General features: G+C 41.2%; 1 long non-coding RNA gene across 1 annotated transcript; it reads right to left on the bottom strand.

Annotated features, from left to right (window-relative positions):
* Positions 1 to 10356: 10356 nt before the first annotated feature.
* Positions 10357 to 11695, bottom strand: LOC123378412. Its single transcript, XR_006582598.1, has 3 exons — positions 11547 to 11695; positions 11041 to 11121; positions 10357 to 10556 (listed from the first exon to the last, which is right to left on the bottom strand). It is a non-coding gene; the product is annotated as an uncharacterized LOC123378412 (long non-coding RNA).
* Positions 11696 to 13092: the final 1397 nt, after the last annotated feature.

The following is a 13092-nucleotide window of genomic DNA, read 5'->3' as shown; positions in this document are numbered from 1 at the left end:
ACTTCTCTCTCTATCACTACTCTTAAAGTATGCCAATGTTTTTTTCTTGTTTGTTTGTTGTTTTTTCTATTGGTTGATCCATTATTGTAAACTTGATGTGTATGGATCTGAACTGCACAAAATAAGACTGCTGCTGTATTTACATTTCACATAAAAGTATTAAGGATTGATATTCTGGGTCAAATTTTCAGGTGAACTAATCCACTGATCTGCATAGAGTTATGGCAGCAGAAAATCTGTTCACTGTGACTAAGTTTCCTGTACTTGAACTTTTTTTGATAGAATATATTTGCATTTCTAAATTGAAATATTTGAAACTGCTTTTGAGGTTCAACCAACCTCTCCCCATTCCCACCAAAAAAAGAGTATTTTTGTATGATTGCAAATTTATACAGAACAAAAATTTCTCTAAACCTTGAGGTTTTAAAATCAGATTAGGACTAGATTATGCAGCCATGATGGTAGTCAAAACTCATAATTACTATAGGATCACTGTTAACCTATTCCTTAGGTAGCAAAGACTCATGAGACTATCCCGGTTTTATTCAGTATATGACATCCTATAAGAGAAATCTGTCTTGAGTCCTACACAAATAACGCTGACATGGATGAAATGTCAGGGAAATGAAAGGGAATGGATTTGAATGAGAAAACAAAGATTGTAATGCATTTGAGACTGAAGAATTTTATGTTTCATTGTTAAGCTGTAAGATCTAAGAAGTACTCATACTCTTGTCTGATGAATGCTGCACTCACTGAAGAAAATCTGCCTTATAAATCACTGGAAACAGTTTCTGAAAATGCTGCAGTGTTTTTTAACAGATTTTTTTTTATTGTACAGTATCTTTAAAAAAGAAAATCTTAAGTTTCATACCTACCTAGCCCAACTATTCTCTGGATACTAATGCTACATGCTCATTACTTCCTGTTCCTTTTTTCTGTATTAATGCTTTGAAGAAAGAGTGTGCTTTTAAAACCCTTCAGTTAGTCCTTAATGCCAAACATCTCAGATGCATAAGAATAAAAAACTAGTGTCACAGTTTAGGTGAGAAATAAAATTAGCACAAATTTGGCTTCCATTTATAATGGAGTCTGATGCTGGCCTGCCTGGAGCTTCAGTGTTGTGTAAACTGGGATGTGTAAGTTTTAAAAATAAAAAGCTGATAATATACAGATACAGAGTATTTAAAATAGCATGTGACGTAGAATTGCTCCCTAGAATATTATTACTTAGATTGCATGTTTAACAAAATGTCAAAACTAAAGTCATTAATCAAATTCTAGACTAAGCAGCTGATGAAACAAAGAGTAGTACAAACAAGTTAATTGGATAATCTAGGTAGATTATAGATACAGCGTTCTAAAATAAATGATCATTCAGTGGCTGATAAAGGTATCTTAATGCAAACAAGTAAGTCTTTAGAAGAAGCATATCAGAAAGATTGTGTGCAACTAAATATTAAAGAATAAAAAAACCTTAAATGTAAAGGGAAAGTTAAAAATAATGGCTGACAAGTCTTTGTGTATAAGTATTCTCTTATCCATCCCTCTCATAAGATGGCATTCTTAAACCATTACAGGCACTCCTAGTGGTATGTACTATTTCATAACAGATGATAGTCTAGAGATAGATAATGACTAATTAAGACTCTTTATAGCCAGCAATAAAGAGATTTGTGTACACAGTAAACATGAAAAATGAATAGTAGAATTCAAAAGGACAAGACAGTGTACATCATTAATTAATTATGAGCTACCTGAAGCCATATCCAAATGCATACGGTAAAGGCACATTTGAATACTTAGAGAAATTTCCAATACCAGTGAGCCTGATCTTGCAAAGTACTGCTACCCCAACAAGGTTCTGAGTGCTATCCAATGACAGCTGTTGTAAATACTATCACCAATACTGTAAGGACTAGCCTCACAGCTCCAACAAATCATCCATTTTGGGACTAATCACTATCTTGCAGAAGTGATCCTCTATCTCCAGAGTTAAAGATGGAAAAATGTATAGCTTCACCTCAGTGGGTACTTGTTTGGGCATCAAAAGTCTGTCATGCCTGCCAGCAGGTGGATAAATGCTGTCAGCAGCAAAGTATCTGGAATGTTTCAAGGCTGGCTAATGTACCAGCCTATTTTAAAACACATGTCTGTTTGCTTCACGGAAGGGAAAAGAAGTAAAGGAATTAAAAGCACTAGGAGCAGCAGCAGTGGTATTCGTAGCAATATCATCTCCTCTTTACTAACCAGAAGCAGTCTGGGGAGAGATTAAAGAACCGATATGTCCCATGGGACCCCATGCTACTTTGTTCTAACTTTTTCCTTTCTATTGTATTTTTCATCTCATCTCCAGAGGAGAACTAGCATGTAGCTCCAAAGCCAATGGCAATGAGCTGAGGTAATGAAATTTTCAAAAGAAAAAGGGGTAAAAACCAAACAAACAAAATAACCCCAATGTGTGTTAACTATTTCAAATCAGAGGTCTGTTGGCAAATGTGAAATTCTGTTAGTATTTCCTCTTTAAAACAGCAGATGAATGATACTTTGGAAATAATATGTATGACAACAAATACCAAAATCACAGCAATAACTAAACGTTTAAAACTCAACTACTGTTTTATATAACTAATTGATCCATCAAGACTTATGGAGGGCACTGATGACTATGAGAGCTAGGTAATAGACTGACTTTATCTTTAAAAATGGGCCAATCCCACAATCTGTATTCAGTCAAAACCCCTACCTTTCATTGGCTATTTTGCATGAGTTTCAGAATGGAGTGAGGTAAATAATGGTGTCTTGCAGGGATGTGTACTGGGACTAGTAATATTCAACTTATTCATAAATGATCTGGAACAAGGGGTAAACAGTGAGGTGGCAAAATTTGCATAACATACAAAATTCCTCAAGATAGTTAAGTCCAAAGCTGACTGCAAAGAGTTACAAAGGGATTGCACAAAACAGGGTGACTGGGCAACACTATGGCAGATGAAATTCCATGTTCATAAATGCAAAGTGTAATGCACACTGGAAAACCTAATCCCAACTATACATACAAAAAGATTGGGTCGAAATTAGCTGTGACCACTCAAGAGAGAGGTTTTGGAGTCATTGTGGCTAGTTCTCCAAAAATAGCTGTTCAATGTGCAGCGGCAGCCAAAAAAGCTAAGAGAATGTTAGGAACCGTGAGGAACTGCATAGATAATAAAACAGAAAATATCATAATATAAATCCATGGTAGCCCACACCTTGAATACTGAATGCAGTTCTGGTCACCCCATCTCAAAAAAGTTATATTAGAATTGGAAAAGGTACAGAGAAGGGCAACAAAATGATTAAGGATATGGAACAGCTTCCATCTGAAGAGAGATTAAAAAGATTGGGACTTTTCAGCTCGGAAAACAGAGTTAGAGGGAATATGATAGAGATTTATAAAATCACGAATGGTGTGGAGAAAGTAAATAAGGAAGTGTTATTACAAGAACCAGGGGTCACCCAATGAAATTAATAGGCTACAGGTTTAAAACAAACAAAAGGAAGTACTTCTTCACATAACGCACAGTCAACCTGTGGAACTTGTTGCCAGAGGATGTTGTGAAGGTCAAAACTGTAATGGGATGCAAAAAAGAACTAGATAAGTTCATGGAGGATAGGTCCATCAATGGCTATTAGCAAAGATGGTCCGGGATGAATCCCCATGCTCTGGGTGTCCCTAGCCTCTGATTGCCAGAAACTGGGAGTGGACAACAGGGGATGGATCACTTGATGATTGTGTAACTTTAGCGCCCTTGTGGCCAAGATGGAGTCTGCTCTTCAGGCAGCTCTGACCAAGAAGAGGTATGTGCAGGAATGAATGGAGAAAAACAACAGGGAGAAAGATTAGGGGAGCAATAAAACAGGGTTACTTTCAACACCAGTCCCCACAGCCCAGTGGTACCACAGTCTGAAGGTCAGATGCCAAGCAATGTGTCTGCACATAGAGTTCAGGAGTCTGTCGGGGGATGCTCCGAGGGAGGCATGCAGGGGCAGCAGGTGGGGCCGCAGGAGAGACCTGGCCCCCACCATTGGTGGAGCCTGGCCCTCGGGGCTCTGAATTTGCTGGAGCAAAGGCACCACAGGCCTATATCAACTCGCCACTCCTGGTCCTGGGCAAAGTTCCAGTCCAATGGTGATTCTTGGGTGCATCTGGTCGTCTTTTCCCCAACAACCCCCTCCGGTGCGCTCTTCTGCCACTCTCTGCAAAGCCACACAGAGTGACCACCTCCACACTTAACTAGCTGGCAGCCTCCCTCCTTATTCCCAATGCAAAGTCACAAGCCTCAGTACTCATGGCCCCATGCAGCTCTGGGCAGTAGTGCTACTGGGTCCAGCTCTGGTTTGTCTTTCTTGGGCGATTCCTTTCTGGCACAGTGCTCCTCCTGGCTCCTGTCCTGGGGTGTCCCTGGTCAGCCACTCTTTTCCTCCTTGGTTTCGGGCAGGTTTTTGGCTGCTTCACTTTGTGAGGACCTGCTTCCTGCAGCTTTTCTGTCTGAAGCTCCAGACACACACTATTCTATCGCCAGTCTTTTAAAAGTCAAATTATTTCACAATTATTAAGCTCTTTATTTCCCTAGTTACTTTCTATGATTCAAGCTTTTCAGGAATTATATTCCATCAGGTAATGTTTAACATTTGTGCTTATTTTATTGAGGGATGAATAAAAAAGACCAGAAGTTCTATATTCAAAGCACTGTAATTTAATGTGCTTAAGTCATAACTTGTTAATCTTTTCTGAACATAAATACAAAAGTATTCTGTTCACCTAGAGCAGCAGACCAGATAAGTTGGAGGAAATGTTTCCTGGGTCAAAAATGTTATCGATGTGAATATTTTAGTTATCTGTTCATTGTTAAAAGAACATGCTGGGATTTTCATTACTATGTGAAGAAAAAAGCAGGAATTAAAAAAATCAAGACATCTAATGAAAATCTTTCCTGTCTAACCATATTTGATTCATTTGTTGTCTTTCAATGAGAGATATTACAGAAATCTGTCTGGCAAGATTGTTGCTGAAAGAGGCTGTGCTATGTTTCTTCATAACAAACACAGCTTTATATATAGTGGCGACTTATAAAGATTTTGCTTTCCTTCCCCTAGGTATGATCCAAGTTGGTAGATTAAAGGAAGGCTGGTGGAGTTGGAATCAGATGATCTTATTAGGAAATTTGGTAATACACAGAACTTTCTTGAGGCTGTGTAGACTTATTGCATATATCATGTCTCTGTGGAATACTGAGTGAGATGGAGGAATCTATAGCATGTATATTGTGTTAGTAACCTACTGATGAAATATGGATGGAATCAAATAGCAAAGCTACTGTAATTATTGAAATCTTCCACAGAAGCTGTGCATAATTGATAAATAACTTCTGATAATTAGAGCAATATAGGTTTTGCTATGCATATGTTCAAATTAAGCTTATGCTTTAAAGAGAAGTTCAAATGTGTATGTCTGAATTTTATTCATTTCGAACTCTGAAAGCCCATATCCTGAGCTGTCCTGTGGTTGCTTTGCACTCAATTACTAAAACAGACCTAATCTAATCTAATCTATCTAATCTAATCAATCTATGTAATCATGTATAGCCAGGGCCTGAAAACATTATTATTGTAGAGGCATCCTCTGGTGGTGTAGACCAACATCATGGTTTCTATGCCATCCCTTGCTCTATGGTTAGTATAAGGGGTATGATTTTTCCGGAACCATCCTGACTTCCGACTTTTGTGTCAGCCTTTTGGGGCTGTTAGTAGTTGGTGCAAGTTAACACAGACTTTTGTCTCAACTGGCTCAACAGGAGGAAAAGTGGTCCAGTGTTTAGGAGTTATTCTGGGTTCAGAAGATCTGGGCTCAATTCCCTGCTGTGCTGCAGACTCTTGTGTGACCTTGAGGAAGTTAATTGTGTTTCTCTGTGCCTCAGTTCCCCATGTAAAATGGGGATAACCACACTTCCCTGCCTTCAAGGATAAATATATTAGAGATTGTAACTTAGGTAATGGGGGCTATTTGAGTACCTAAGAGAGATCAATAGAAAGATGAGTTCAGAATGTACAAAGATGGCTTTGAGTCATGACAGCAAAAGAACAGAAGAATGGCCATAAAGGGTCAGACCAATGGTCCATCTAGCCCAGTATCCTGTCTTCTGACAATGGCCAGTGCCAGAGGCTTCAGAGGGAAAGAACAGAACAGAGCAATTACTCAGTGATCCATCCCCAGTCACCCAGTCTCACCTTCCGGGAGTCAAAGGTTAGGGACATGGTTTGCATCCCTAACCATCTTGGCTAACAGCCACTGATGGACTTATCCTCCAGGAATATATCTAATACTTTTTTAACCCAGTTATACTTTTGGCCTTCACAATATGCCCTGGCAACAAGTTCCACAAGTTTACTGTGTGTTGTGGGAAGAAGTACTTCCTTATGTTTGTTTTAAACCTGCTGCCTATTAATTTCATTGGGTGACTCCTGGTTCTTGTGTTATGTAAAGAAGTAAATAACACTCTCTTATTCACTTTCTCCACACCATTCATGATTTTATAGACCTCAATTATATCCCCCCACCCTTAGTTTTCTCTTTTCTAGGCTTTTTTGACTGCTGGGCAAGGCTTTCTGAAAGGCCAAGTACACTCTATTAACTGGATCACCCTTGATGACATACTTGTTGATACCTTGAAAGAATTTTGATATAGCAGTGAAGCATGATTTCCCTTTAGAAAAGTTTACTTTTCCCCAACATATCATGTTCATCTATGTGTCTGATAATTCTGTTCTTTACTATAGTTTCAACCAATTTGCCTGGTACTGAAGTTAGGCTTACCAGCCGGTAATTGCCAGGAACACCTCTGGAGCCTTTCATTAGGTGTTTCATTAGCTGTCTTCCTGTCAACATTGCACCCCAAATACCTCTATAAGCCCTGTAGCCAAGGACCAAGGCCTAATTTTCTAGTTGAACTGAAAAACAACATGTGATTTTTGCCCTTTCTTTAAAGGCTTGTTACTTGAGATGTCAACTTGTTACAATATGTTATAGCGACAGAAGAACTCTCGTTCTTCCGATTTTTAGGTGTGTGAATTTAGCTGTGGAGAAATTTTCACTGCCAAAATCACTGCCAATAACCATGATTTAGTGTTCTGATATTTATGACGTGTTTTTGTCAACTTACCTATTTTGCCACTTACACGGTTTTGTCTACTTACATATTTTGTTTAGTTACTGTGTTATTTGTTCTAGCTTTCCAAACCAATATGCTTATCTACCAGACACACAATATTGGAATGTTTGCTGTAATCATATGATGAATGGTCTTTCTTTAGTGAAAGCAACAGGGTCAAAACAATTTAGCCATAATTGTGTGACTGTGAACCTAATGCCAATTATTGACAGAACTGAAAATTGCAAGTGACCTTGCTAAACAGATGTTATTAATGCCCCCTATTGGCAAGACTTATAAAGCAAATGGTTCTTGCTAGCTTACAATAATGCCAAAGGCGTCCGTTAGGGAACAGAAATAGGTAGTACTGTATTAATAATTTTAAGTGGAGATAATTATAAATAGTAGTTCATGTGTTGAACTTTGAAGTCTGATTGTAGCTTGGATTTGTGTTAGTCTTCAAATTTGTCACCATAACTTATTAGGGATGCCAGCTTATAAGCAAAATTAAGTTCTTATGTTCAATGTTCCCTTGTACTGGCTTGACGGTTAATGTTTTAAAAAATCCTATAGCATCCATTGTAGAGCAGATCAATATTTCCATTAGGCTAAATTATCTCAGAAGACACAGAGGAGTTATTAGAGTTGATGTGGAGTTGTGGTTCCAAAATATTGCTGGCATGTTGGGCTATTTGTTATACTGACCTTTAAAATAAATATCTTCAAAAGTGAAAGGTCCTCCCTGAGACTTGTTCATATGTCTCAGCATTCTCTGGCTGTTTTTTTGGCAATGTAAGAGTTTGGGATAATTATCATCAAAATATTTCATAGTGTATTCCTGCTGAGCAATGCATCATATTTTGAACTTTCTGTCTTCTGGGTTGATGTAAACTGAGAGCAGTTCTTTAAATAGATAAACTTATACTGGTTGCATAGAAATATACTACTACATTTTATATCTTTAAAAGCCATTTACTAGTATATTGACCCAAAGCCATTCAAAACCTTTCACAGCGCCGAATATTGGTAATGAGTGCAAGATTTTTGCATTTTTATATGTTGGAATTAGTTGAGAAGGTAACAACTCAGGCAGCTCCCCGTTGCTTAACGAGTAAGAGTATGGAATAAACAGCATGAATGATGTTTGTTCATGATATGCTCTTTCAGATGTGAAATAACTGGTTCACAGGACTAAAAACCTCCCACTTGAGGTCAAATCTCAAAGCACACTCTTCCAGCACAGGCCTAGGAGTGACTAATTTAACATTCTTTGGAAATGGCAAAGTGTATTTGATTCAGAGGTCCCATGTTCCCTGGAAGGACTGGTATGGACAGGAGATCAGAGGAAGATGGAATGTGTGGAATGAGGCTGGAAGTGACTCAGATATATGGACAGATCAGTCCACAGGGTTTAATGAAATTCCTCTTGTTCAACTTACCCTGCATTGATCATTACTTTTTGCTAAGGATACATGGCTGTGAGTTCTCTGAAGTGCAGCAGCTGTCCATGTGAGCCATAGCGCTCGGCCTGAAGCCCCCTGGAGCCCTGAAATTTGCAGACGCAAAACCTAGCCCAGTGATGGACTTACTGGAAGGAGGAGGGTAGTTGTCCCTCGCTCTTAAGTTGGGAGGGAGGCCACTCCGCCTCACTGTGTCTGGTCGCAACCCTCGGACTCAATCAATAAGCAGTCTAGCTCTGTAGCCCCCTAGCAGAAGTAAACAACCATTTACAGCCTGGTGCTCTAGCCCCCTCGGGCGGGGCAGAGCAGTAAGCAGTCTCTAGCCCAGAGTCTCCTGCCTCGGGCTGCTGCCAATCAAGAGGTTAGGGCTCTGGCCCTCGAGGTGGTGCAGAGCATAAGCAATCTTTAACCCACAGCGTCCTTCCTGGGGCAGACAGCAATTAACAATCTGAGGTTCTGGCTTTAGTCTGAGCATTCTGACTAAGGCAGCCAGCAAGCACACAGTCTAGGCTCTCGCCCTTTGGGTGGGGCAGAGCAGGAAGCAGGCTTTAGCTAAGCCATTGGGCTAAGGCAGCCAACAAAACACATGGTCTAAGGGTCACTGTCTTCCGTGGGGGCAAGCCGCCTGCCAAGCCTTCTGGCCTAGGTGTGAGTAGGCCACCCCCCTAGGGTGAGACTGACAGTTGGGGGGGGCTGGAGGACCCAGGCCCACCTGACCCATCAGGTCCCAGCCCAGGGCCCTAACAGTGGTGGAGTCTTCTGTCTTGGGTCACCGGGGGTATCCAGCTGCAACCCAAGGGCTCCTGCTCTGGCAACAAAACTGGACTACAGTCTGGTTTCCCTGGGCTACTTCCTACCACAGTCTGGAGAGAGGGTTTTATAGTCGAAGGGTCTGCTGTCTCCTCAGGGTGTATTGCGGATGGCAGACCCAGCAACTCCTCCCCAGGGTCAGTGTCTCCAGAGACAGGGCACTGCACAGCGCGGGCTCAGCTGCTGCGGTTGGCAGCAAACTGGAGAGGTCTCTCTCCTTCTGTGGCTCCGCTCAACTGAGCTGCAGGGCCCTCTCTTTATACTTCCTATCCCGCCCTGTTATGCTCAATGAAGGGGGTGGGTTGGGTCTGGCTCTGCCCACCGGGGAGGGGGTAGTGGTTCCTCACTCTTAAATCTGGAGGGAGACTACTCCGCCTCACTACAAGGAGTTGGAGCTGTTCGTAGACCTTGCTATGCAGGAAGGTGACAACAGCAGGAAAATAAAACTTATTTTACCTTACTGGAGAACAAGCACCAGTCTGAAGCTCACCACTGCCTCAAGCCTCACAGCAGTCCTAGCAGCCCTGGGGACTTATTGCTCCGCAAAGCAGAACAAAACTGTGGAGCGACTCAAGTTTTTCACTACAGACTAATCTGAAGGGGAGCAGATAGACCTCTATGTAATTATCTTATGCATGCACGCAGGCTGCTACATAAAATATTGGTTAGTTGAAAGACTCCCAGGATAGTTTGCAGCACATGAGATCACCACCTGCAGGAGAGGCTGCTCTGGGAAGGCAATCTCACATTAGATAGATGCTTGGACATGTCATGTTTAGCAGAAGCCTCAAGAAGAAAGGTTGAAAGCTGTAAGAGGCACAACACTCCCAGACATATATGCAGTGAGACAACAGCAAAGAGAAGCAGGTGGCCATAGTTCCATACCCATAGTGAGATGCATTTATTGTGGGAGACAGCATGAGTGGGTAAAGGAGAAGTGCCCCACACTAGGACAGCATTGCATGCAGGATCAGAAAAAGGTCTCAGAAAGATTCAGTTAGACTTGTGCAAGAGGGAGATGACACAGCAGACAGTGGTGATGACATCATGAGTCTCTCCTTGATTCCAAGAGCATATCAGGTTCCGGCTGTCTGAACTGGAAAGCAACAAGAGACCATACCAACCATGCATGCAACAATGTTAATAGGGAATGCCCTCTGCGATTTTAGCTGGATATTGGGGCTTCCAGCAATGTGATTCCTGAGGGTGAATTGGACTCAAACACACCCATTACAAAGAGCAGGTGCAATCTAATAATGTACAGTGACAACATAATGCAGCCCATAAGCAAATCTGACCTCATAGAAACTAACCCAAAAAATAACTGTACTAATTGAAGTTTGTGGTGGTGAGTGGCAAGCACCACACACGCCTCTGGAGGAACACAGCCATGGATCCGGTCAGGGTACAGCATCAGAATATTATCGTTGCAGTACAAGAAGCAAAAGGAGAGTTCCATGGACAAAAGACATAATTGGGGATGTTTTCCATAACATATGGGGATGTTTTCAAAGGCGACATGTGTCTGAAGAAAAGTTGCAATTGGAAGTAGACCCCCACAATAGAACCTGCATGCTTACCACAAAGGAAAATTCCAGTGGGACTACATAATCCAATATGCAAGGAGCTTGAAAGTCTGCAGTGCTGGGGTATCATAGCACCTGTAGAGGCAAATATAGCTTTGGTAAGCAGCATACTGGTGGTTAAGAAGCCAACAGACAAATTATGCATTGGCATAGACTCAGTGCCACTGAACTGGGGATAGAAAAGATGCCATTATCCACAGCCCACAACGGATGATCTCTTGCCAGAACTTTCCAGAACCTCAGTCTTTACAGTCTGTGATATAAGGAACAGGTTTTGATACAGAAGCCTGTTCCTTGCAGTTCAGACCCTTGTTAGCATTTTTGGCGCATAGGAATACACCATCACATGGGTGCTAAAACAGTTCAGCACAGGAGCTAAGGGGATGAAGGCCCAAAACCCTGCTACCAATGAGGGGAGATCTGTTGCAGCTGGAAGGATGGAGATTCTGCTGAGAAGAGATGGCAGGCATTAGAGTAGAACAGGTTAGCCAAGGACCTACCAGCTCTGGAGACAGGCACTCTTGTGAGGATCCAGTCATTAGAGACACACTGGAAGGAGTGTACTGAAGGAGTGGTACCCAGGGTCACACAAGATGACTATGTAAGAGGGAAAAGTGATCCGAAGGAACACAAGGCACTTATGAGTCAGCTGACCCAACACCTAGAGAACCTTCACAGATTGTCGCAGAACAGAGAAAGAGAACCATCTGGAGGTCAAACTCACAGTGAGGGAGAAGACTCCACAAAGAGGGTTTGTTAGACTCAAAGACAGGTTGAGAGAGACAGAGAGAGGTCACTCCCAGTGTGGGATGGCCACCCAGTGTGCTTAACTGAAGACCCAGGAAGACCCAGTGTCAGATTACTTTCAATTTTAACAGTAACATGTAACCAAAAGAGAAAAGCATCCCTCTACGCTGTTGTTGTCTTCTCAGGTCCCACCTATGCCAACTCAAATACATATTTAAAGCACAATATGTATTTGTAAAGAAAATCACAAAGGGGATTCCACAAACTTGTAGTACTGGAGCTCGCAGTAGTACTCTAAAAATAGTTGTCTAGATGCTGTAGCTGGCACTCAGGCTCTGAAACCAGGGCTGTGGGCCTGAGAGCCTGAGCTCCAGCATGAGTCACAATATGAACACACCATCTACACAGCTATTTTTAGAGTGCTACTGTGAGTCTGTGACCTGGGCTGTGAGTCTTGCTCCCAGATGCAGTGTAGACATGCCGTGTGTGTTAAGTTTCTCAATTAATGTTATTGTTTTCCCTCATAAAAGTGCCTTCATTCATACCGAATCAAGCTCCTAAAAATTTAGATCTGTGTTTCAGGACAACTCAAGAAACTCGGTTTGGTAAAAAGCATCTGTATGGGCTGCATTTGCAACCAATGCACAAGTACTCTGAGTGGTTGTGAAATATCTGTTTTACGCATGAATACTGCACTGTACAATACACACTGTAACATGAGCCGGAGGCTATCAAAAACCTCATAAACACAAATTCCTCCCTAACATTAGCCTACTTGCAAATAATATATTAACTTTCTGGGAAGAATTCCTTGGTGGAAACAGAATACAGGTTACCCAGCCAAGTGTTCTGCCACGGAACCAAATAAACAATTCTATTACATAACGCCCATGCTGCTTTATGGGAGGCTATCATTAGTGACTACAACTTTCATATCTTTAATCACTCAGATACTGTACTTCTTTTAAATATAAAATTAGGTTAAGTCTCAGTGGGTTATTTATTTATTTAATTTATTTATTTATTCTGGAAACTACATCTGATAGAAAGTTTCATAACAGGACCTGAAATTGCATCCAGATTCACTGAAGGGTTTGCAGAAGTTTGTGAGCTGTCAGTCAGTCTTGGTCAAGTCTTTAAAAGAACAATTTCTGATCCAAAATTTGGAGATTTTAGAGGGTTTCCTGTTACTATTTCATCTCCTGTGGAAGGGAATGTTAAATGCCTTAGATTATCATTATCATTTTGTATTAAAATAGTACAAAGAGGTCCCAGTCAAAAGCAGGGCTCAGTTTTGCT

The sequence above is a fragment of the Mauremys mutica genome, chromosome 10, assembly GCF_020497125.1.
Source record: "Mauremys mutica isolate MM-2020 ecotype Southern chromosome 10, ASM2049712v1, whole genome shotgun sequence".
Taxonomy (NCBI): Eukaryota; Metazoa; Chordata; order Testudines; family Geoemydidae; genus Mauremys; species Mauremys mutica.
Note: the sequence above shows the minus strand (reverse complement) of the source record. Positions and strands in the feature narration are given on the sequence as shown.